Here is a 27,374-nt window from a genome sequence, read left to right on the forward strand (position 1 = left end):
CCTGTCGATGCAGGGGACGTGGGTTCGTGCCCTGGTCCGGGAAGATCCCACATGCCGCGGAGCGGCTGGGACCGTGAGCCATGGCCGCTGAGCCTGCGCGTCCGGAGCCTGTGCTCCGCAACGGGAGAGGCCATAACAGTGAGAGGCCCGCGTACCGCAAAAAATAAATTAAAAAAAATTATGGATTGCAGAACAGGATGGAAAATATTCCTCTTGGCTCTTTATTGTCCGCTGCCCTTATCTCGGGGTTAAAGGATTTTCATGGTGACCCCTAATAATTTTGTAATTCAAAAGTTGCTGTCATTTTGCACAACACTTTAGGGATTTTGCTGACGGAAAGGAACTACATAAATCTAACAGGTGTTTATTATTTTATCGTCTTCAATTTTCAGTGTGAAGGCAGCAGGATATGGGTGGAAAATGTTTCAAGGTATATCTGCTTTCAGTTCTTATTTTCTTGTCCAAACAGATTCTGATAAAAACAATCAGAACCGAATGTTTTGAAAATGTCTACTTCTGCCTTTATTTCCAAGGCTTTTCATGCACACATACATTAAATACACATACACACACATACACAAGCAATTTTCTTTTGTTTTTGTGACTTTTGTTTTTGTGACTTTCATGTTTTTTCAGAAAATATGAAAATGGTTAACTTCTGTTGGCATCCCACCCCCTTCTCTCCTTCCCATTAGATACCAGAAAGATGCAGGAATTTTTAAGTTCTTTTTAGTCTGGAGAGAACAGCACCAAGTTAGACATTTTGAATAAAAACTAGCTTTAATTAATGGCACTAGGTACAGCCCTGTATTTGAGAACAGGCTGTCACGCTCATCCCACGAAATGATTTAAATTGTTGTTAACTCGATTTGCCCGAAAATATTTAGAAATGTCAGTGTCAAGGTTGGTTGGAGGAGGAGGAATTTGCCTGTTCCTCAGAAGAGGAGGTACAGGGAATAAGCAGAGGTTTTCCTTGCTTTACGGCACGCCACATCTGTAGATATTCAAGTGCCCCACTTTGAGATACGCAAAGCAATTTTGGTAACTTACTGTGAGAATCCCTTCGAATGTCCTTTTTCAGTAGCGATCTGACCCCATCCCCATCTCCAGATAGCTTGGGAAATGCTTTCCAGGTCTAATCTTTGACTTTCCTATTTGAATGTGTGATTTCTTTTCATTACACATCTTTTCATTTTCCACCTTCTTCCCCAAATACAGACAAAGGTTTTAATTGATAATTTCTTGTGTTTTTCACTGCTGACTCAACACTTTAGGTTGTATCTCTAATTACCCCTGTGAGGTTCAGATAATAACTTCAACTTCAGTGAGTTTTCCCAGCTTCCCAAAGTCATCTGTTAGAGCCTGAAATAACATGTCATAAATCTTTCTGATAAACTCCAATTGCTATAGTCAAGCCAGTGGAAGATCAACAAAAATTGTGTAGCTTTTTGCAGTACCGCAGCAAGAGGTGCAAGCAATTATTCCTTCAGCCTGTAATGTGTTTGCCTTGTATTAAACATTGTTAGTCACAGTAGAAAAGAGAAATTGAACCTTAGAGGAATTTCAAGTTATGCCTTCAGGCACATTTGAAAAGGTTCAAAAATCAATTAGGCAAGAAATCTAACTACTAGTATTAAAAAGATAGCAAATATAATTACTTAGACCCAAGATTGACCCTGTGAAAATTATTTCTTCTTAATAAGCCTTCTTAATAAGACTGCTTATAAATTGAATATAAATATACATATGTATATAATTCTGATGTAACAAAGACTGTTGCCTCCATTCATACTGGACATATGCTAGTAGTTCTGAAGAAGTATTCAATAAAAACAAATGAGGCATAAAACTGTCATAGATGCAAAATTTTCAGGAGCATGTCTGATTTCTCCCACCTGGTTTGCTCTTCCTGTTGCGTTTGCCTACCTGATTTCTCCTTTTTCTTCAAGGCAGGTCGTGTAGGTTAACCTAGGCTGTGCAGTCAGACAGGCTTGGATTCGTATGTTACTTATACCCCACATTAGTTGTGAGAGTTTGAGAAAGTTACTGGCCATTGTGAGTCTCAAGTCATAAACACAATGGAGATAATAACAGTACTTCCTTTTCTGGGTGGTTGTGGGGATTAAAGGAGAAAGTGCACATAAACTGCTTCAACTATGACAGGATGAGAGTTAGTGCTCAAGGAATATTGATTCCTGTTGGTGTTATCTCAGCTTAGGTAAACTACTGGGCATCGTCAGAAATGTGCCCCCCCACCCCCCGCCCATGGTCCTACTGTGTTGTTGTTGTTTTTAGTAGACTTTATTTTTTAGATCAGTTTTAGGTTCACAGCAGAATTAAATGGAAGGTACAGAGACTTCCCGTATACCCTGTGCCCCTCACATGTGTAACCTCCCTCATTATCAACATCCCCCACTATCGTGGTACGTTTTTTACGATCAGTTGAACCTATATTGACAATTGTTATCACTCAAACTCCATACTTTACATTTGGATTGACTCTTGGTGTTGTACATTCTATGGGTTTTGACAAATGTATAATGCCATATATCCACTGTTATTGTATCACACAGAGTAGTTTCACTGCCTTAAAAATCCTCTGTGCTCTTCCTGTTTATCCTCCCCTACCCCCCGGCTTCTGGCAATGACTGATCCTTTTACTGTCTCCATAGATTTGTCTTCTCCAGAATGTCATAGAGTTGGAATCATCCAGTATGCAGTCTTTTCAGATTGGCTTCCATCACTCAGTAATATGCATTTAAATTTCCTTGGTGTCCTTTCAGAGCTTGATAGCTCCATTCCTTTTAGCGTTGAATAATATTCCATTGTCTGGATGTACCACGGTTTATCCATTCACCTAATGAAGAACATCTTGGTTTCTTCCAAGTTTTGGCAACTGTAAGTAAAGCGGCTGTAAATATCCATGTACAGGTTTTTGTGTGGACATAAATTTTCAGCCTTTTTGTTTAAATACCAAGGAGTGCAGTGTGGTAAGAATAGGTTTAGTTTTGTACTAAGCTGCCAAACTGTCTACCAAAATAGCTGTACCATTTTGCATTCCCACCAGTAATGAATGAGAGTTCCTGTTGCTCCACATCCTTGCCAGGTTTTGATGTTGTCAGTGTTTTGAGTTTTGGCCATTCTAATAGAGGTATGGTGGTATCTCATTGTTTCAATTTGCAGTACCTTAATGACACATGGTTGGAAGCTTCTTTTTATGTGCGTATTCAGCTGTAAATCTAGTTTGGTGAGGTGTCTATTCGGCTCTTTGGCCTACTTTTCAATTTGGTAGTTTGTTTTCATATTGATGGGTTTTAAGAGTTTATTTTGGATAAAAATCAGATAGGTCTTTTGCAAACATTTTCTCTTAAGTCTGTTATGTGTGTTTTTTTTTTTTTTTTACATCACTAGAGTTCAGTTTGCATATGCCTTACATTGATATATCAATATGTATGGATGTGGACCTTATCTTCAAAAATGGGAAACAGATTCTGAATTTGCTTTGTATCCTTGATAGACTTGTATAGTCCCCTGCATGGATCGAGATACTCAATGATTAATTGACCAAGGGAATAATTAATGTCCAATGGAAGTCATTTCAGTGTAATAACACCCCAAATTAAGGAGTTCCGTAGAGGGACCCAATACTAGTGGTTTCAGGCAGGGCCTGATACAAATTATATGATCTTCCTGCTTCATTTTCCAACATATTAAGATGGATTGTAAATGAGCATTAAGGACCAAGAGCGTCACAAAAAGATTCTCCTACAATTGGACTTCAACTTTCCAAAGGCTTTTCAGAGTTAAGGGACTTAGAGTTAGATCACTTGTATAGGCAGAGGTGTGGTCATTGGATTATAGAACAGATGCCTTAGAACGAGGCAGGTTATAGCTAATCCTTTTTTGGTACAGATTTCAAAACTTTCATGAACAGAAAATACTGTAGCAATAGTGAAAAGCAGACAGTAATTCATTGAAAAATATTTTTAGTGTATCCCATGTGCTGAGGCGTTGTGTGGCGGCCAAAGATCCATTTGACATATATGCGCTCAACAACTAATGTCCTGTAGAGCAGAGTTACACGTACAAATAATTATGGTGCATGGTAAATAGTTATGTGCAATGAGGACGTGTAAAGTCAGGAGAGGAAGAAATTAATTATGGCTGGAGCAGAGAGTGGGCCATTGACTCATCTAACAGATATTTGTTAAGCACCTACTGGGGTACAAGTTTCATGCAGGATAATGAGCTGCAAGGATGAGTTGTAAAGATTCAGTACCTTCAAGATCCTCACAGTGCAAGAATCAGGTCCAAGGGTAGTGAAGGAAAGTATATAAGGAAAAACCTTCTGGAAGAGGTAATATTTGGACTTGACATCAAAGGGTGGTAGGATTTAGACTTTTGGAGACATAAGAGATGTGAGGGGAAGCACATTCCAGATATTGGCAACAGAAATAGCAAAGGCACCTGACTGTCTCACATTTCAAAAGACAAAGAATCTAATTTCTGATTTCTTTTGATGATTATTTTATATCCAGGAATGTATTGTTAACATACTAATTGATTATATTTATTGAGAACTTACTTTGACCTAGACATCATTTTAAACATTTTACTTTAAAAAAAAGATCTCATGTAATCCTTATTAAATCTCTGAGGCAGATATGATTTTTATTCCCAGTTTTACTAAAGGAAGCAATGGCTTGTCTCACATGGGATTGGGACACACCTGCAGGCACATTTGACACTTGAGTTCTACACTGCGTGTCAAAGCCACGACAAAGCTCTCAGGATCCTGTCTCCACAAAAGAGTTCAAAACTCAAAATATTTTAAAAAGGTATTTCAAGATATGTCTGTAAAACCAAATATGATGAGAGAGAGAGATTGCTCTGAGCCAGTAAATATAGACTCATTAAGATTAAAGTCTAAATAAGCAGTCTTGTGAAATGTGGGGTTTTTATTTTCTGGAGAATGGTGGACCAGGAAGGCATCTGCTTAGGTGAGAGGATATAATGACAGGTGAAGAGAGAAAACTGGGAATTTTTTACTCCTATTTAGAGTTTATCTTCTCTATCAAGCAGAATGATACACTAGAAAGGGTAATATGGATCTGAGGAAGTTTAAGCCCAAGATAAATAAGAGAGTTTGTGTTTTCAGACAGCAGAGCTGGAAGGGAGTATTCTGGATGAAGAAAAAGGTTTGAGTAAAACCAACACAGATGGAAGATCTGGAGGGGTGGTTAAAACCCTATAATTGCATTTTCAAATCCACAAGAATTAAATACAGAGATCTTGCTAATGAACAGTGTGTGGAGGCCTGAGAATTTTAGTTTACTAAAAGCAACTAGTGAGTGTGACTATTAAAAAACCCAGACAATGTTGATGGGAGAATAGTGCCTTAATTAAGGAAGATAGCACACTGTGTAGCACCCATCTTATGTGTTGCATTTAAGCTAATGTGTTCTATTAAGGTCCTTTAGAACCTAAGTTTATTAACAAGCTGGGTATCTGAAGGATGAATGGTTCGAAAAATTTCTCTTAATGATTGATAGTTAAAGAATGGAAAATGACTCTCCAGGAGAAGACTTGAGCTGAGGGTGGAAGGAAAAGGACTGGATGACTGTTTGCAAAAAAGGCGAAGGGTTGTCATATGGGAAAAGTGTACAGGTTACACGATATTGATCCATACTGCAGACACATTAAAGAGAGGTAACTTTGGGTTCAAAAGGATTTTCAAAAACGAATAGGCTGCCTTGAGAAGGAGTAACATTACTGGCAGGTTTCAAATGCCTTTTGTCAGAGATATTTTAGAACAGTTTCCTGCATCGGTAGAGAGTTTGGGCCTGAGACCTCTTTCCTATTCTAAGATTTTTGTTATTTTCTTTTTCAGTATTTTAAGAATCTTTGGCAAAAGTCCTCATTTCTTTCACGAGTTGTATCCTGGTGCATCATGGTGTAATCTAAAATAATGGACCAGGAGAAATCCTATGAATTTCCTGTGTTTATGGTCTCCAAAATAAATAGCTGTTTGTAACTTAAAGTTTTAAATAACCTGAGAAAATAAATGGAAATAAAGCATTATACCTAACAGGAGTCAATTCAGAGGTCTTATAAGTTTTGGAAAGGAAATGAGAGGCAGACAATGTTGACAATTTTATCTTTTAGAGTCCTGATATTTTAAAAGGAAACTCAGTTTACAGGCATTCTCTTAAACTACCAATAGGAGAACAATAGACCATTTTTATGACTAGTAAAGTGAATGGGTCAATACATAGGTGTTATCAATTTTCTCTTTTTGTGTTCATTTATTTGGAGAACTTGAGTGTTGCCTACTTTTTAATCGATATATATGGTGCATGTTAACCATATATCATCCATAATCAGTGCATTTTGGTGGTCTGTGCTAATGTCTATACAGTTATTTGTTAGGAAAATGTGTTGACATAGTTCAGCTCTTATAGCATAGATTGGACATTATGATGTTTTAAGCTAAATGATGAGTCAACAATGCAGTAAAAATAAAAATAAAATGAAATGCTAAGATAGAATTTTAATTTAGAAAGTAAATTTATAAATCTGTCTTGAAAATATTTTCATAATTTCTTTTTACAGCATTCTTTGGGTATAAAATAAATTGTAAGAGCAAAGTTTGAGATAACTGAGAGTGCTAATTAAAACAGGAAATCATATTATCATTATTTCAAAGGACTATGGAATCATTTAATTTTGACTAGGAAAGCTAATCAGAAGCTTCGTGTCACCAAACCAATTGTGCTGGGTTCACATTTGTTGCATCTTGGTCCAAACTTAAATGCTTCCCACATCTCTTACTTACCTGTCATTACGTGTCATTGTTGAATCTGTGAGTTAATTATAGATCGTTACTGGTTAGTTAATTGGAGTGCAACCCAGAGCCAATATCAAATATTCTTCTTTCTTTCTTTCTTTCTTTTTTTTTTGACATCAAAATATGCTCTTTGCTTAAAGAAAAAGTGTTTTTGTTATTTTTCTGTTCATTTTTCAGCGCAGCACGGGTCCTATCTTTATGACTTCTTGAACGAAGCATTATCTTAGATCTGGCATTCTTGGGCAGCATCTTGCATAAAATTAGCTCAGATTAAAAATGCTATCATTAAAAACTAGATCCACACAGGCTTAGGGAGAAAGAGAAGATGGCAATGATTGAGAGGGCTTTTTCAAACAACTAAGATAAAAATTTAACAATTTGAAGAATTTTGATTTATAAGTGAAACTTTGAAATATTAATGGAAGGAGAGGATTAAAAGGGTCTGTGACATGGTCATTATGTTTTCAAGAGAGACATTAAATGAATTAGAAAAAGAAACAAGGTGAATATTAGCATTTCTAATCATGACCTCAAAAGTTAACTAAGAAAGTTGAAAAATTATAATTAAAAATATTTCTAATGGGTCAATTCATATTTCAAATTTCAGCAACTCTACCTGTTAAATTATGTTTATTATTGTGATATAAGAAATAGCTAATGATTGTTTATTTCATTTCTGATGAAACCATTTAAAGGCTTCTTATAATAGTACTATACATTGTTTTTTTGATACAATAAACCTGGTTACAGAATTTAGATCCATATTTGCTTGATTATTGATGGTGACCCACAGACTTGATCTGCTGGAAAGTTATTAATATTTCTTTTTAAATATTAGGCTTATCACTACTGGGAAACTACAGTGAAATCTCTCATTTCCTTTCCAATGGAGTCACAAATTTTATTTAGCAAAAAACTCCATGACTGTCTTTGTTAGGATGATGATACATTCTATTGGGTTTGATTGGAAGTTTGAGCACATCTTTCCAAAATGACAGCTAATACTAAAAATGATTTAAATAAATCTGCTAGTTGGGAAGAAAAAAGGATACTAGGTAAAATCAGGGATACAGACAAGGAGGGAGAGAGGAAAGACACTGGCCATTTCTCTAGTTGCTCCTCCATTACAGAGTCTCTGAGCATCTGGTGATACCCAGAATTATAATAAAACCTAAAGGGTATTGTGCATCCATTTCTGTTCCCAGAGCTTCTGAAGTATGAGAAAAGCTGCTCTGACCCTAATGCAGGTGAAGATTTAGCCTACTAGTAATTCTGAACACCCGGATTCTTTTAATACCCATGAAAGAAAAGTTGCTGGGTTCTGCCTACCTCCATCTTGGCAGGTTTGTCAGTGCTCAAAGCCTCATAAGATGATAAGGATTTTGAGGCCCCAGGGCACTCTCATGTGGCCTTTTCTACTTCCAGGGGATCTTGACAGGTGTGCAGAGGGAAGCAGCATGCTGTGACTAAAAAGCATTAGTCTGGAATGAAATAGGCTGGTTTGAATGTGACTAGATGATGTTTTAGCTCTGTGATTTCAGAGAAGTCACACACTTGCTTTGAGTTTCAAATATCCTCTACATGATGATTATAAGGTTGACAAATAGAGTTACTGTGAGGATTAAAGGAGTGAAGGTTTCAAAAGTAATTGCTGTATTGCTTGGTATATACAATAGTAAGGATGCTAGCATCTCTCTGATTCCAAGAGGCTTACTAATATCACATCTAAGCTGCAATCTCCTTTGAGCACCTTGGACCCCTTCTGAGAAGCATAGTAGTTAAATATGTTAAGCACACAAAATCTGAAACCAGATTGCTTGAGACCAAATCACAGCTCTGATGCTTATTAGGCATCTGTTTCGGGGCAAGTTATTAAACCTTTTGAGGCTCAGCTTCCTCATCAAATAAATGGAAATAACAACATATATTCTAATATAGTATTTCTTATAAACTGCTTAAGAGTTCCTGCAACATAGCGAGTATCCAGGAAGGGTAGCTTTTAACATCATCAGTATCACCATCATCATCAATTCATCATCATGCATCCACTGCTAAATACAGCGTTTCTTAAGTTTCCACTCATGTGGAAAGCTTGGGCACTAATATTACAAAACAGTGAATAAGTTGGATATGGTATCCATTTGGCCTTAGAAGATATTTGTGATTAATTTCTCAAGGGATTTTTATCTTCTCAATGAGTTTCGATTTATGTTCATTTTGAAAGAGTGGACCTGTTTGGCAAGGGAAGTATATACGTTGGGTGTGAGATCATAGCATATGAATCTTGCAGTGATTTTTAATAATGAAAGATTTATCACAGATAACCCCAAGTCCACTGGAGAATACTGTTAATCAAATGAGACATGCCTTCCTATATGGCACTGGCTTTTCAACAATTGTCAGGGCAGACCTTTAAGTGAGTGTGTTTTGTACTTCAGTGGATATCCACTCTTCAGTTCTTGCTTCATAAAAGGGCATTTTTCACAGACAAGCATTGTCCTTTTGCTCATCAGAGTCCATGACCAGCTCCACCCTAAAGTTCTCAAGGTTCTTTTTCACCCCCCAATATAGGGGATCAGTTATTTGAGGATGGGGGAAACAAGGAAAGAGATAACTAGACAGAAGGAACAACAAAGGTCCTGAGATGGGACAGAATGTGCTACATTCATGGAAATGGAAGTCCAGTGTGACAGAGGAGTGAGAAAAAGAGAGAGAGAGAGAGAGAGAGAGAGAGAGAGAGAACATGTGTTCTTTTGATAGGTGGCTAATAACTTGACTTTGCTCCCAATTCTTATCTCTCACTCTGGCTTTACCGTGTCATCAGAATCCACAAGTCTCTTCAAAATACCCTCTGGCTCTTCCAGGGGAACCATGAAAAGAGATGATCTCAAGGAACCCCCAGTGATGACTGCTCTGGAGAAGTTAGCAATGAATATTTACCTCAAGTTCAAAATGCTCATAAATTATTTGGATTTAAACACTTAGTGTGTTTTTGGCTTCAAATTTCTAGGCCAAATTGCAGGAAAAATTTATCTTCTGACTTCATTTATTCAAAAATTTTCCACAAAAATAATTAGATGAAAATTTCTCTTCTTATTTAAAGTGTCTTGTTTATTACCTGGAAGCCTGCATTTTAGGGACTCAAACATTGAACTTTGTTGATTTTTCTCCAGAGCAGGGAAGGTAAAAGGGTCAAAGGTGAAACTTTTCTTTCTTCAACTAATTTGTAGAGGGTACTTGAAAAACAAGTCAAATGATTTCAAACAGTATTTTTAAGGGGAAAAGTGTACAGAAAACTCTTGCTACATCTTGAGATAAAAGAGCTCTCTAGAGAAATGAGTTAACAAGACATTCTGCCCCACAAAGAAACTAAACATGTTACATTGGCTTTGAAATATAAGCACAGAATGATGAATCATTTTTTGACATTGTAGAAGCAAATGACTCTTAGAAAATGTAGTGTGTCCCTGTTGCTTCAGAAAGTCTTTATACATTACATTTCATAAAGCACATTGTTGAATGAAACTTAGGAACAAACAATTAGATGAATGTCAAGATACATACTGTTAGGTTCTACGTATACATCAACAATTTTCCATTCTTAGATTGCAAGATTTTTTAAATGTGGTTAGCTATTTTCCAATTGCTTTATGTCTGCAAATGATATATTTTACTTTTTTATGTATAATTCAATAATCTAGTTTTATCTCCTAGATAAATTTTCTGGATAATCCCTACATATTTTCGTACATAATTTACATATCTCTGTCACTACAAAGAGTCCATATATTTATATCTGAATCTGCATTTGTACATAAAAGTATCTGTCTTTATACATACATATCTTCCCTCCTCAGGGCCTGTGTACATACTGTGTCCTTTGCCTGGAAAACACTTACTCTCATTGTTGATTTCTTCACATCTTCAGCTCCTCAAAGAGGCTTTCCTGAATCATTCAATGCCTCTCATAACACCCTGCCCTTTTACTTCTTGACACTTAGCGTACTTTATATGCTAATATAAATTTTAATGTATAAAGAAATAATGAGACTTAGAGCTTCATAATGGCAGTGGCGCTGTTTTGTTAACCACTATTTATCCAGAATTTGACAGAATGTCAGGAATATAGTATGAAATCCATCTGTATTTGATGAGTGAATGAACGGATAAATAAATAAATAAATGTGAAGATTAAACTCGTGTTATGATATTTCCAAAATTTGAGTATCATTTATGCAAGAAAATCATATAATTTAGGAAAATGAATGTATGTAAACACAACCTACATACATTTTAAAAGTTCTAAGTCCTGGCAAGAGTGGTAGTGTTTTCATGAAATGGACTGTACCTAATAAATACTTGCTAGATGTTTCTTGACCATTACTTTATTTTCGTGGCAGTATTATTTTATTAAGATGAAGAAAGATCATAATCATCAGGAGCTTCAACCTTAAAGAGTCTATATTCTCTTCTGAAAACTCTTCTGTGCCAAAATTACACACGTAAACGTAGATTTATTTTTGATGGCTTCAGAAATCATTACTTACCACACTGGGGATAATAGAGCCTTGCTGATTCTATAGAAAATAGTCTTTGATGAATGCATTTCTCTGCCCATATGCACCCATTTGCTTTTTCTAAGGATGTAAACAGGTCGTCCTGGACTAGGAGTCAATGAAAACAAAAAGGAGAAAGGTAGCACTGTCAGCTTTTCTCTTGGAATGCGTTTCAAGTTAGGGCTCCGCTTGAGGCTTGTGAAACCCAAGATAGCATTTTTTAGAAGTCAGTTCATCAAACACACCTGAAAATATTACCTATTATTTTTCACAATTTACAAACACAACTTTAAAAAATGATATCCCGGGCTTCCCTGGTGGCGCAGTGGTTGAGAGTCCGCCTGCCGACGCAGGGGACACGGGTTCGTGCCCCGGTCCGGGAAGATCCCACATGCCATGGAGCGGCTGGGCCTGTGAGCCACGGCCGCTGAGCCTGCGTGTCCGGAGCCTGTGCTCCACAACGGGAGAGGCCACAACAGTGAGAGGCCCGCGTACAGCAAAAAAAAAAAAAAAAAAAAAATCCCTTCCAAACTAACCTTTTCATTTCACGTATAGCTTATAAGCATTCACCGAGTCATTAAAAATAACTGCACTTATCTCTTAATATATTTTTGTTTCTTAAAGGTGTGTTTAATACGAAGGCTAATTTTGTTTTACTTACAACCTAGTTACTAAGGTAACATTTACCATGTAGAGGACTAAATTCACCATCCAAAGATGTTTTGTCTCTTGTCTGAAAAATGGTGTGCTCCGTGCTATAGAATAGAGTCAGACTGCAATTACATAGTCAGCTCCCCTTGAAAATGATGGTTCTGTGATACAACAGGTAAATGAAATATACAAATAATCCCAAACCTCTTTTATAGGGAAACCATTTTACATAGAAATGCCAACAGCTACTGGAATTGATAGAGCTGAATATCCTATCCCCGTCGGGTTCCTGGTGGAGGTAATAATAAGCAGTGTAATGGCCCAAAGATAAGGAATCAGAGAAAAGCAGGGAAGCAAATGTTATGATTTTAATCAGCACCGGAAACCCAGTGTTTATTGCACATAGTTTTCTGAATGACCAAGAAATCTGATCAAAGCTAGTTTAATACCCACAAGGATTTTAAAGGCAATAATAATAAAACAAATCAAAAAACATTAAAAAAAAAAAAGCCATATGCGACCAGCCCAGTGAACTTTTGACAAGGCTTAACTTAAGCCAGTGTCGCCTTAAATCTCCATACAGCAACCCCAGGGGTTTGTCATGATGCCAGACCACTGGGCTGAATATTCAACCAGAGGTCTTACCTGTGAAAAATTAAGAACCTGAGATAGGTCACCAGCCAAATCAAAATCTGTTTGATTTTTGCTTTTTGATTATTCAGAGGAAAAAAAGCTTAATGATAGGACACATTCTTCATATATAAGGATACATTTAAAGATGAGTATTTCTGTTTTATGATGGTTGCTATTTCAGTGAATGGAAATGCAGAATTAATGATCTTAATGAGCTGACTCTGATTCCCAAGAGGATAAATTAGTTTCATTTTGTTCTACAGTTGTATGGCTTCATGCGGAGATATGCTATTTGAACCATTGGGAAGTACTGTGAAAAAGGCTTGATTACATTTCTGAACCCACGACCACATTGGAAAACTTCATAATGGTTCAAGACTGTCTTTTAAAATACAACAGATAATCCAGTATTGGCTCAACTGGTAAAACAAACAAAATAGAGATAGTCTCAAAATAGCAACATTAGGGTGATTGCCTCTTTCAAAGACACACCCGCCAGTCATTTAGTGGGCTAGTTTCATTCCAACATTATTCTGATTCTCGATTTAATTTCATCTAAGGAGAGAGAATGTGAGGAAATGGAGGCATTGAAGAGTCGGTGTTATCACCAGAACTCAGGGTCTATCCGTCCTCAAGACAAGAACTCATTGACCCTTATTCTCACCACCACCATCAAGTCCTACAAATGTAGCAAGACAACGGTTCTTTCCCATAAAGCCAAGTCTCTCCATCCCCCCTGGAGAGGAGGGTTATAATTTCTCTGGGAAAAAACACGTATGGTTTACAAAAGGCCTCCTAGGTTACTCTGAATCATCGACCTAGTGGGATATCCCCTTTCCCCTCATAAACTGAAGAATTTCTGATTTGAATATATAATACAATCCTAGATCTCAGCTATTGTATAAATTTTGAAACAAAAATCTAAGACTCAAATTCAAACTTAGGTGCTTTAGATTTATTTAAAAAAAACTAGTCCTTCCCTCCTCCCTCCCTCCATCCCTCCCTCTCTCTCTTTCTTTGTTCTTCTGTACTAATTGCTTAGCCATCCATTTAGCTTTTTGTAGAACCATAGTATCATTGACATGGCAGGGACCGTAGAGGGTTGTCTAATCAAGCAGACTCTGCTTCAGTACAAACAGTGGCTGGACAGTTTATCCCATAGGTGAGCATGAGTAGATTTTAGAATGTTCCCTCTTAAGTCAAACAGTAGACCGATGCTCTGACTTTGGTCAATTTTCAGCTTTTCTAACCTTTAGCTTCTTTATTTGCAAAATAGATATGCTACTTCATAAATTGTTGTGAAGATCAATGAGGTATTATGTGTCCTAACTAAAGTGTAATGGCTATATAATTCAAGCATTATTTTAATTAACTTCCGTCAAACTACTATGAAGTAAAACGTTGTTTTCCAAATGTAAGAATAATAATAATAGGAGTAAGAGCCCGGCCCTGGCCTAGTCGCCGACGCAATTGTGGACTGCGAGTCAGAGGATGAAGAGGACTTGGACAATGACCCAGTAGAAGAACGTGCTCTTGCTCCCTCTTGCAAGAGCACCAGAATCACAACTAACTGATGAACAAGCATTGACAGGAAGACACTGAAACTCACCAAAAAAGATACCCCACATCCAAAGACAAAGGAGAAGCCACAATGAGACGGTAGGAGGGGCGCAATCACAATAAAATCAAATCCCATAACTGCTGGGTGGGTGACTCACAAACTGGAGAACACTTATACCACAGAAGTCCACCCACTAGAGTGAAGGTTCTGAGCTCTGTGTCAGACTTCCCAATCTGGGGGTCCGGCAATGGGAGGAGGAATTCCTATATTATCAGACTTTGAAGGCTAGCGGGATTTGATTGCAGGACTTCAGCAGGACTGGGGGAGGCAGAGACTCCATTCTTGGAGGGCACACACAAAGTAGTGTGCACATTGGGACCAAGGGGAAGGAGCAGTGACCCCATAGGAGACTGAACCAGACCTACCTGCTAGTGTTGGAGGGTCTCCCGCGGGGGTGGGTGGGGTGGCTGTGTCTCACCGTGGGAAAAAGGACACTGACAGCAGAAGTTCTGGGAAGTACTCCTTGGCATGAGCCCTCCCAGAGTCCACCATTAGCCCCAGCAAAGAGCCTGGGTAGGCTCCAGTGTTGGGTTGCCTCAGGGCAAACAACCAACAGGGAAGGAACCCATCCCCACCCATCAGCAGACAAGCGGATTAAAGTTTTACTGAGCTTTGCCCACAAGAGCAACAGCCAGCTCTACCCACCATGAGTCCCTCCCATAGAGAAACTTGCACAAGCCTCTTAGACAGCCTCATCCACCAGAGGGCAGACAGCAGAAGCAAGAAGAACTACAATCCTGCAGCCGCTGGAACAAAAACCACATTCATAGAAAGGTAGACAAGATGAAAAGGCAGAGGGCTATGTACCAGATGAAGGAACAAGATAAAACCCCAGAAAAACAACTAAATAAAGTGGAGATAGGTAACTTTCTACAAAAAGAATTCAGAATAAGGATAGTGAAGATGATCCAGGGTCTCAGAAAAAGAATGGAGGCAAAGATCGAGAAGATGCAAGAAATGTTTAACAAAGACCTAGAAGAACTAAAGAACAAACAAACAAACAGAGATGAACAATACAATAACTGAAATCTAAATTACACTAGAAGGAATCAATGGCAGAAAAACTGAGGCAGAAGAACGGATAAGTGCCCTGGAAGACAGAATGGTAGAATTCACTGCTGTGGAACAGAATAAAGAAAAAAGAATGAAAAGAAATGAAGACAGCCTAAGAGACCTCTGGGACAACATTAAATGCAACAACATTCCCATTGTAGGGGTCCCAGAAGGAGTAGAGATAGAAAGGACCTGAGAAAATATTTAAAGAGATTATAGTTAAAAACTGCCTTAACATGGGAAAGGAAATAGCCACCCAAGTCCAGGAAGCTCAGTGAGTCCCTTACAGGATAAACCCTAGGAGAAACATGCTGAGACACATAGTAATCAAATTGGCAAAAATTAAAGACAAAGAAAAATTATTGAAAGCAGCAAGGGAAAAATGACAAATAATATACAAGGGAACTCCCATAAGGTTAACAGCTGATTTCTCAGCAGAAACTCTACAAGCCAGAAGGGAGTGGCATGATATACTTAAAGTGATGAAAGGGAGGAACCTACAACCAAGATTATCCTACCTGTCAAGGATCTCATTCAGATTCTATGGAGAAATCAAAAGCTTTACAGACAAGCAAAAGCTAAGAGAATTCAACACCACCAAACCAGCTCTACAACAAATGCTAAAGGAACGTCTCTAAGTGGGAAACACAAGAGAGGAAAAGGACCTACGAAAACAAACCCAAAACAATTAAGAAAATGGTCATAGGAGCATACATATCGATAATTACCTTAAACATGAATAGATTAAATGCTCCAACCAAAAGACACAGGCTTGCTGAATGGATACAAAAACAAAACTCATATATATTGCTGTCTACAAGAGACCCACTTCAGACCTAGGGACACATACAGACTGAAAGTGAGGGGGTGGAAAAAGATATTCCATGCAAGTGGAAATCAAAAGAAAGCTGGAGCAGCAATACTCATATCAGATAAAATAGACTTTAAAATAAAGAATGTTACAAGAGACAAGGAAGAACACTGCATAATAATCAAGGGATCAATCCAAGAAGAAGATATAACAATTCTAAATATATATGCACCCAACATAGGAGCACCTCAATACATAAGGCAACTGCTACAGCTATAAAAGAGGAAATCGACAGTAACACAGTAATAGTGGGGACTTTAACACCTCACTTACACCAATGGACAGATCATCCAAGCAGAAAATTAATAGGGAAACACAAGCTTTAAATGACGTAATAGACCAGGTAGTTTTAATTGATATTTATACGACATTCCATCCAAAAACAGCAGATTGCACTTTCTTCTCAAGGGCGCACGGAACATTCTCCAGGATAGATCATATCTTGAGTCAGAAATCAAGCCTCAGTAAATTTCAGAAAATTGAAGTCATATCAAGCATCTTTTCTGATTACAACGCTATGAGATTAGAAACCAATTACAGGGAAAGAAACGTAAAAAACACAAACACATGGAAGCTAAACAATTCATTGCTATATACCAACAGATCACTGAAGAAATCAAAGAGGAAATCAGAAAATGCCTAGAGACAAATGACAATGAAAGCAGGAGGATCCAAAACCTATGTGATGCAGCAAAAACAGTTCTAAGAGGGAAGTTAATAGCAATACAACCCTACCTCAAGAAACAAGAAAAATCTCAAATAAACAATCTAGTCTTACACCTAAAGGAACTAGAGAAAGAAAAACAAACAAAACCCAAAGTTAGTAGAAGGAAAGAAATCATAAACATCAGAGCAGAAATAAATGAAATAGAAACAAAGAAAACAATAGCAAAGATCAATAAAACTAAAAGCTGGTTCTTTGAGAAGATAAACAAAATTGATAAACCATTAGCCAGAATCATCAAGAGAAAGTAGGAGAGGACTCAAATCAATAAAATTAGAAATGACAAAGGAGAAGTTACAACAGACACCACAGAAATACAGAGCATCCTAAGAGACTTCCACAAGCAACTCTATGCCAATAAAATGGACAAGCTGGAAGAAATGGACAAATTCTTAGAAAGGTATAACCTTCCAAGACTGAACCAGGAAGGAATAGAAAATATAAACAGACAAATCACAAGTAATAACATTGAAACTGTGATTAAAAATCTTTCAACAAACAAAAGTCCATGACCAGATGGCTTCACAGATGAATTCTATCAAATATTTAGAGAAGAGCTAACACCTATCCTCCTCAAACTCATCCAAAAAATTGCAGAGGAATGAACACTCCCAAACTTATTCTACGAGGCCACCATCACCCTGATACCAAAACCAGACAAAGATACTACAAAAAAAGAAAATTACAGACCAATATCACTGATGAATATAGATGCAAAAATCCTCAACAGGGCTTCCCTGGTGGCGCAGTGGTTGAGGGTCCGCCTGCCGATGCAGGGGATGCGGGTTCGTGCCCCGGTCTGGGAGGATCCCACATACTGCGGAGCGGCCGGGCCCGTGATCCAAGGCCGCTGAGCCTGCACGTCCAGAGCCTGTGCTCCACAACGGGAGAGGCCACAACAGTGAGAGGCCCGTGTACCGCAAAAAAAAAAAAAATCCTCAACAAAATACTAGCAAACAGAATCAAACAATACATTAAAAGGATCATACACTATGATCAAGTGGGATTTATCCCAGGGATGCAAGGATTCTTCAGTATACGCAAATCAATCAATGTGATACACCATATTAACAAATTGAAGAATAAAAACCATATGATAATCTCAATAGATGCAGAAAAAGCTTTTGACAAAATTCACCACCGATTTATGACAAAAACTCTCCAGAAAGTGGGTATAGAGAGAAACTACCTCAACTTAATAAAGGACATATAGTACAAACCCACAGCAGACATCATTCCCAATGGTGAAAAACTGAAAACATTTCCACTAAGATCAGGAACAAGACAAGGATGTCCACTCTCACCACGATCATTCAAAATCGTTTTGGAAGTCCTAGCTACGGCAATCAGAGAAGAAAAAGAAATAAAAGGAATACAAATTGGAAAAGAAGAAGTAAAACTGTCACTGTTTGCAGATGACTGATACTATACATAGAGAATCCTAAAGATGCCACCAGAAAACTACTAGAACTAATCAATGAATTTGGTAAAGTAGCAGGATATAAAATTAATGCACAGAAATCTCTTGCATTCCTATACACTAATGATGGAAAATCTGAAAGAGAAATTAAGGAAACACTCATATTTACCATTGCAACAAAAAGAATAAAATACCTAGGAATAAACCTACCTAGGGAGACAAAAGACCTGTATGCAGAAAACAGTAAGACACTGATGAAAGAAATTAAAGATGATGCCAACAGATGGAGAGATATACCATGTTCTTGGGTTGGAAGAATCAATATTGTGAAAATGACTATACTACCCAAAGCAAGCTACAGATTCAATGCAATCCCTATCAAATTACCAATGGTATTTTTTACCGAAGTAGAACAAAAAATCTTAAAATTTGTATGGAGACACAAAAGACGCCGAATAGCCAAAGCAGTCTTGAGGGAAAAAAACGGAGCTGGAGGAATCAGACTCCCTGTCTTCAGACTATACTACAAACCTACAGTAATGGTACTGACACAAAAACAGAAATATAGATCAATGGAACAGTATAGAAAGCCCAGAGTTAAACCCACGCACCTATGGTCAACTAATCTATGACAAAGGAGGCAAGGATATACAATGGAGAAAAGACAGTCTTTTCAATAAATGGTCCTGGGAGAACTGGACAGCTACGTGTAAAAGAATGAAATTAGAACACCCCCTAACACTATACACAAAAATAAACTCAAAATGGATTAGAGACCTAAATGTAAGACCGGACACTGTAAAACTCTTAGAGGAAAACATAGGCGAACACTCTTTGACATAAATCACAGCAAGATCTTTTTTTGATCCACCTCCTAGAGTAATGGAAATAAAAACAAAAATAAACAAATGGGACCTAATGAAACTTCAAAGCTTTTGCACCGCAAAGGAAACCATAAACAAGACAACCCTCAGAATGGGAGAAAATATTTCCATACGAATCAACAGACAAAGGATTAATCTCCAAAACATATAAACAGCTCATGCAGCTCAATATTAAAAAAACAACCCAATCCAAAAATGGGCAGAAGACCTAAATAGCCATTTCTCTAAAGAAGACATACAGATGGCCAAGAAGCACATGAAAAGGTGCTCAACATCACTAATTATTAGAGAAATGCAAATCAAAACTTCAGTGAGGTATCACCTCACACCAGTTAGAATGGGCATCATCAGAAAATCTACAAACAACAAATGCTGGAGAGGGTGTGGAGAAAGGGAACCCTCTTGCATTGTTGGTGGGAATGTAAATTGATACAGCCACTATGGAGAACAGTTTGGAAGTTCCTTAAAAAACTAAAACTAGAATTACCTTACGACCCAGCAATCCCACTACTGGGCATATACCCAGAGAAAACCATAATTCAAAAAGACACATGTACCCCAATGTTCATTGCAGCACTATTTACAATAGCCAGGTCATGGAAGCAACCTAAATGCCTATCGAGAGATGAATGGATAAAGAAGATGTGGTACATATATACAATGGAATATTACTCAGCCATAAAAAGGAATGAAATGGGGTCATTTGTAGAGACGTAGATGAATCTAGAGACTGTCATACAGAGTGAAGTAAGTCAGAAAGAGAAAAACAAATATCGTATATTTACACCTATATGTGGAACCTAGAAAAATGGTACAGATGAATCGGTTTGCAGGGCAGAAATCGAGACACAGATGTAGAGAACAAATGTGTGGACACCAAGGGGGAAAAGCAGCAGGGGTGGTGGTAGTGTTGTGATGAATTGGGAGATTGGGATTGGCATATATATACTAATATGTATTAAATGGATAACTAATAAGAACCTGCTGTATTAAAAATAAATAAAATTCAAAAATTCAAAAAAATACAATAGTGGAGCTCACAGGTGCTGAGTGGCCATTAAGTGTGCTAGGAACTTTATATGCATTATCTCATCAAAAGAAAATTGCAGCATGATGAAAACATTCTGGATTTAAATAGTGGTGATGGGGGCTTCCCTGGTGGCCCAGTGGTTGAGAATCTGCCTGCCAATGCAGGGGACACGGGTTCGAGCCCTGGTCCGGGAAGATCCCACATGCCGCGGAGCAACTGGCCCTGTGAGCCATAACTACTGAGCCTGTGCATCTGGAGCCCCCGCTCGCCGCAAGTAGAGAAAGCCGTCGCACAGAAACAAAGACCCAACCCAGCCAAAAATAAATAAACAAACAAATAAATAAATTTATATAAGTAAATAAATAGTGGTGATGGTTGCAGAACCTCATGAATGTTCTAAAACCACTGAAGCGTATACTTTAAAAGGGCAAATTTTATGATAGGTGAATTAGATTTCAACTAAAAAAAGAATGTGTATATGAAACAGTTTTGGAAAATTACAAATGCAGAGGTGGTCCACAAAGTGCTGTGAAGGATATAATATGGAATAAGTCAGTCTGTTTCTTACTCTCAAGCTCTTTATAATATGGTTGAGGAGTTAAAACAGGTACATAAGAACTAACACCTAAAACCAGGTGTGAGGGAGGACCGTTGTGAGCTTACAAAGTTTTATTAGACAGTCTGAGGACCAAGAGATGAGCGATGTACCCAGCCTCCAGGGGAGTGATGTCATTGTCAGGATATAGTTTCATGGGATCAAAGGAGCCATAGCATTCCAAAGAACGGGGATATAATAAAAAAGGTATACTATCCTTAATGAAGATTTGATGAGAAAATGAAAATACTATTTTCTTAGAATGTATGACCCTAAACAAGATGTTTCTAAGGTGGTATCACCCTAGATCTCAGCCACTTCTAGTTCCTTATTGTGTGGCGCTATGAAATGTAATCAGTTATAAAGAAAGGTGTACTTTTCAGTAGCCCTACTCTTAACTCCATTCTCTGAGCATGCCTTGGTTTCAAGATCTTCTGGAACATGGACACAGTTGAAGACATTCTTTTTTACAAAGTCCCTCCAACTTGGTGACGTTCCAGTACTGATATTTTTTAGCTATATGAGTCGGGGCACATTATCTGAAGTCTCTGAGCAGATGGGAAAAGTAGCACTTAACTTTTAGGTCAGCTGGGAGTTTCAGGTAGATACTTGGTATGTTTTTCAGTGCCTGGTACCTGGTGAGCCCTCTGGTATGTAGGGCCTAGAAAGAGAGACGGGGGACAGAGAGAACATAGCTTCTATGTCCCTGGGTATCTTTGGGATCCACTGGCTGTATTACAGCCATCCAAACGCTGGCCACACAGTCGGAGGCTCCCTGAGAACCTTTGGAACCCTCCCCACCAGTGCTGCTGCGAATCCCTTAACTCTTGTGGGTGTGAATGTTTGCATGCATGATTTATCTTCTCAATTTGACTGAAAACTTCCTGAAGGGCAGAGAACACACTTTACATGTTTGTATTGTCTACACACTTAGCAAATGCAGAATTCATATTATTCAATTTTTATTTATTAGCTGAATGAATAAAAAGGTATAAATCAGTAGAGAAAGTGGAAGACGGGAGCGGTAACCTCGTTTTTGAAATGGTGTGGGGTTTCTTTTGGGGGGAAAGGTTGCGTGTCCAGCTCAGTGCCAGGTTAAAATAACTGGACCCAAACTACTTCTTGACATTATGGCCCATCTAGATTGGTAAACACAATCTCTACCAGCCAGTAGGACCCCTAAGTCATTCATTTGGAAATGTTTTGGGGTTAAATTAGCAATGATCTGAATCAGTGTGTTTGTTCTGAGGTGAGAGAACAGGCGGCTCTCTGACTCTGGTGCTCTGCAGTGTCACTTACTCCCAGCAATAGTGACTATAGGCCCCAGAGTCCCCTTCAGCCTTAAAACCTCTGTTCCTTGGTGAGGGTTAGTCTCCGGAAGGGCAAAACATAACACAGCCTGACTCCGACTTCAGTTGACAATGTAGACTTGGACCATGAGAGTTGTTCTGTACTCGGCAATGAGCGCGAGCATTGAGTGCATTTGAAGACATCGTCAAGTTTTCTCTAAAGGGGGGCCCTGGAGTATAGAACTGTATCGTGTTGCACAGAAGAAGCTTATAGCCCATAAACAAGCCTCCTTGCTAATCTACATGCCATCCTGGGTGGCGCACTTGTTCACTTGCTTAGTGATACTCTAAGAGTATGATAAATGAATGAACAACAAAAAATGAAGATAATTTTTCACTTTTTTCTGTTTTCCTGGACATAGTTGAGCCAAATGCTTCTTCATAACAACCCCAGAGTAGGGGAAAGAAGCAGTGGACATATGGGCATGCCATACACAAGCTAAAGCTTTATATATGTGTATTCTGTTTTATCTGTTTCGAATGCATATAGATTGAAATATATCCGCATCTATAACACACAAACATCCTACTTGAAGTATGCCCAAGATATTGAGTATACCATTAAATCTTGATCTTTGTTAAAACAAATATTTTTCCAATGAATATGTGATTACAGATGGAATTAAGAGATGCATTAACTATGGTGTCACTTGCTAAAGCTTTCAAGTTCCTTTCCGGTGTCATCTTTCATTTTTCCTTTTAACTTGGTCTAATAATATAATCCTTATTCTGAAATGAGCTTTTGTGAAAAAATCAGTAATTACCTTTGTCACTATTTATTTAATGAATCCATGGAAAGACTTCATTAAATTATAAATGCCTCGTTACTGATATTCTCATAATAGATTTTTGAAATTATGGTGTGAGCCAGTTATCTATTTCAAGGAAGACACAAAGTTGAAAAATCAGTACATGTCCAGTGAAATTACTGCTGGTTTTGCTAATGCAATGTCATGAGAATTTGCCAGGGACAGTCACATTTAATCCCAGAGAATAAGAATTTGAAATGAATTCTTTTAAATTGTAATTATCTATTGGCAAGAAAGTTTAGCAAGTTTTGTTTATATAATTGAAATGACTTGCTATCCTGTCAATATGGGAGGGATGTGTTTTGAGAATATTTACAGTTTCTGAATGGATTTATAAATATTGGTCCTTTAAACATGCTTGATATTAATATTTTATAGTTTATATGCCTTTTTTAATTTATTTGTTTTTAGGGAAAAAAAATTGGCCCATTGGCTATTATTTATGCTTAAGTTATTTTTCAAGGACTTGATGCAACCTGGGGTGGGGTAAATAATGTCTGAGTTAGGGTACAGTCTGTTGTCTGAGCCTACTTTGGTGGTATTCATTTCTGGTCTAGCTGACTCTGGAGTTTGAATCCATGAGATGTTAAAGATGTTGGAAGTTGAAGAATCAACATATGCAGGGAAAGATGGGCATCATTTAAAAGTCAGAAGCTTTCCAAGTATCAGCAATTCTCACTGTTTCTTAATAGTTTGTTTTACTGTGTTGCAAGAAATGAATCCCTGAGAAATCTGGGCATTTCTTTACCCTAGAAAATAAGCATTTTACATTTCATATTGCAGAAACATTTCCAGATAAGGTAAAAGACTCTTTTTCAGAGTTTGGTGCATTTTGTATCTTTAGCATTGTAATGCATCTATTCACAGAACTTGAATCTCCTTACTGATTAGAACTCTGATGAAAATAGCCTACTATAGCCTTCCGATCAGAACAAGTAGGAAACTTGAAGAATTTCTTTCCATCTATCCTGGGATAAGATGCATGACTGTAATAGAAGAGACAGTGAAACAATCAGCTCTAGAGTAACAAATATCTCCATGTACTTGTTATGGCGAAAGAGCTGATTCCTAGGTTGCAACAGGAATTTAAACCTGTTCTGTCAAATATTTCTTCCTGACCCCAGTAAAGTCTAGGAAATGTCTCAACACTACCTTGGTCATTTTTAGATAATAAAAAAAAATCATCTGTTCATGTTTAGACATAAGTAATTTCAGCTTACTCCTTTGTAATAATAAATACAACTTCAGTTAAAGCCAGTCCCTTACCCCTTTACCCCTGCTTGGGCTGCCTTAGAGCTGCCACTTGCCCTGGGTGAGGGAGCAGGGTTGTTTCTCCTCTTGTTTACACGATGTTTACTCTTCTTCTCCTTGACTCCTCCAGGGATGAAGCAGGAGAAGAGGAGATAAGGGGCAGAAATGATCTTACTTGGCTAATACAATAGTAACTGTCTAGCTGTGCTTAGCCCATGCTTAAGATTGACACTGAGGGGCACTCTTGGGGGGCATTTTGGTGGGCTTTCTTTAGTTCTCTTAACCACATCCTTCAGATGGTCATTTAGGATTTCCGCCTCAGTCCCTGGGCACCCATCACTGCAACTCCAGGTTCTTTCTCTTGAGTTGTCTTAACTACTCACCACCTCTCTCCCCAGGGGACCTCTTGGATAGAATACAACATAATTCAGTGCTGGCTCTCTAACCCATGGTCCATGTATAATGCTCACATGTTCCTTCTAACAAACTAATGTACAGGTGAGCCCTGGTGCAGTAATAACTTCTTGCTCTGCCATCAGAGCATCAGCCAGTCTCAGTCTCTCCCCTTGAAGATTTGTCAGGCAAGTGTCAAATCCCAGGCAAGGGCAACTGGGGTTGCTGATTACTCCAACTGCCCCAAGTTCCAGGAGACAAGTATCAAACTTTCTGAGATGTTCCATTAAAGTCCCTTTCCTGTGCACCCCTAAGATAAGGGGAAAGTAACCTTCTACCTTGGCGGTACATGCAAATCACATCACATTCAAAAATCCTCTTCTAATTACCATTCGCTTCTTGGTCTTTCTTGCCTCTTTAATGGGCTGCAAATAGGTTATTAATTCAGGGTCTCAAAAGCAGTTTTCAGTGCTCTTCTTTGCAAGTCTGGCTTAGGCAATCTTGTACCTCATTTTGTAAAATGGAAGTAGAAATCTGTGTTTGTTTGTTTGTTTGCTTTTTACTTATTGGTATCTCAGGATTGCAGCTGAAACTGAGACAAAAAGAGTCCATTTTAGCATCCTATTATGTCCACATATCAGTTGCTCACTGTCCTCTATAAAATTATTTTAAGCACGCATTGATTGATACACACAGTCTGCAAAGCATAATAAGAGGCTCCGTGGTGCTAACCAGAAAGATGAAACAGGTAACAAAGAACAACCAGATTTACCAAATCTGCTAACTGCAGCTAGAGGATGACCCAATATTACTAACATTCAGCCTAGTGTCATGAGTGGGAACTCAACCTCTGGAGCCCAACTGGCTGGGTTTGAATCACAGCTTTTCTCTTTCTAGCTGCATGACCTTAGCCAAGTTACTTAGTCACTCTGTGCTTCAGTTTCCTCATATGTCAAATGCAGATAAAATAGTACCTCTTTCCTGGGGCTGTTAGGAGAAATACCAGAGTTAGTATTTGTAAAGTGCTCAGAACACTATAGAAGTGTTGTTTAAATAAAGATAATAAACCTCTTAAATAAGATTCTTAAAAAATTTCCTGTGGAGTTATATCACATATGTGTTAAAATATAAATATGCCATGTTAAATATTTTACTGGAAATGAGCAAATAGGAATTCTACCAAAGTGAAAAAATAATGAGTGCTTGCACCGAAGACCTATGCTAAAAAGATGTCTAAAAATGTCTTTATAGGCTCTTGGATAAGAGGTTAGTGTTTATTGGAATCCTGTTGTTTAGTTGTCATCTGAATCAATCTACCAAAAACCGAAATGCCTTACAATGGCATATATTTAAAAATAAGGATCTTGAGAAATACGGTAGAAAATAAAAATAAGCCCAGGGAAAAACAGTATAGCAGGGGTCTATGCAACTTGTAAAATTTCCCTACTCACTTTGACTCTGAGTTTCCTAATAACCAGTCAGAAAGGAAATGTGATTTCAAGTCATATTGTTCATCAAGCCCAAAACAAATCAAAACACAAAAAAATAAAAACCATACTAACCTGTTATAAGAAAGAGATCTTTTATGGACACTAAGAACCAGGAAGAAGAAATATAGAAGGGGACAGTGACAAGATCAGTGTCCCAAACAACATCTTCAAATACTTCCCTTCAATTAATGCAGTGTTACACAAGATTTTTTTCTTTTACAATAACCCTCAGTGTAAACTCATGCCGTGCTCTTGCTGCTTAGTTCAATGATGAGAAACCAGCAAGAGGTCAAGAGGATGTGGTCCAAATCTTCTGGTTTCTGATTTTAAATTTCTGCAGGAATGGATGGACTATATGTCCTTTATATCCCTTTTCCCCCATGTCCTTCCTCTCAACTGAGGTTTGATAAAAGGTGAGCTGCAGACAGTTTGAGGTTATGTACTCTGACAAGGGCCCACAGTGCAAGTATTCTGTGCTACTGATTAAGGGCAAATCCACATGCTTTAAAAACCAACTGAACTTATGGTAGAGTTGACAGCCCTGCTGTTAGAGAAGGCTTCTCAAAGCCAGGGGACATAAGCACATGTTTCTCTTTGCTGCCTTGTATTATGAAATTATAAAGTTAACAGCCACAAGCTTTGCACTTAGAATGTTGCTTTGCATAATTCAGAGAGGTAGTTACTTTTAGATACCCATATCTTAACTTCATCTTAGCTTAGGTATAAATGAAGAATGAGGGAACTGAATTCTAACTCTGGCACCCCTCTATTTAGTTATATAACCTTGAACAACTCATTGCACCTTCCTGTGTCATAGTCTCATCATCTGCAAAATAAAGAAATTCAGTGAATTCCAGATTCTTAGCATATGATGATTTTTTTGTGTGAATAATGATTGTACTCATTAAATGCCTGTCTGTGTGCCCATACCCTGTAGAGTGTCTTTCTGTATTGTGAGCTTTTGTCCACTTTGTATTTAGAAATAGACTTCATTGCTCTGATTTCACCAGTTATTAAAAGGGAGAATCTCAAGCCTCATTTTTCTTGTGAAATGGAAGGCGTGGATTAAAGGAGCTATGTTAAAGAACATGAAAGTATATCCTTTAACACAGGCAGCTGTGTGCCTTGTCTGTGGCAGCCTCTGGGAAGAAGGCAGCTCAATTCTCTTGAAAGCGTGTCTTTTGGAATATCAGTTAT

At 37.9% G+C, this 27,374-nt stretch overlaps 1 protein-coding gene across 4 annotated transcripts in view; it reads left to right on the forward strand.

The window, feature by feature from the left end:
- Nucleotides 1-27,374, forward strand: part of LOC113623723 (neurexin-1-beta) — a 706,008-nt gene that overhangs the window by 495,037 nt on the left and 183,597 nt on the right. The window lies entirely within an intron of this gene.

The sequence above is a fragment of the Aethalodelphis obliquidens genome, unplaced genomic scaffold (assembly GCF_003676395.1).
Source record: "Aethalodelphis obliquidens isolate GAN/ISIS:26980383/991018 unplaced genomic scaffold, ASM367639v1 scaffold12, whole genome shotgun sequence".
Lineage (NCBI taxonomy): Eukaryota > Metazoa > Chordata > Mammalia > Artiodactyla > Delphinidae > Aethalodelphis > Aethalodelphis obliquidens.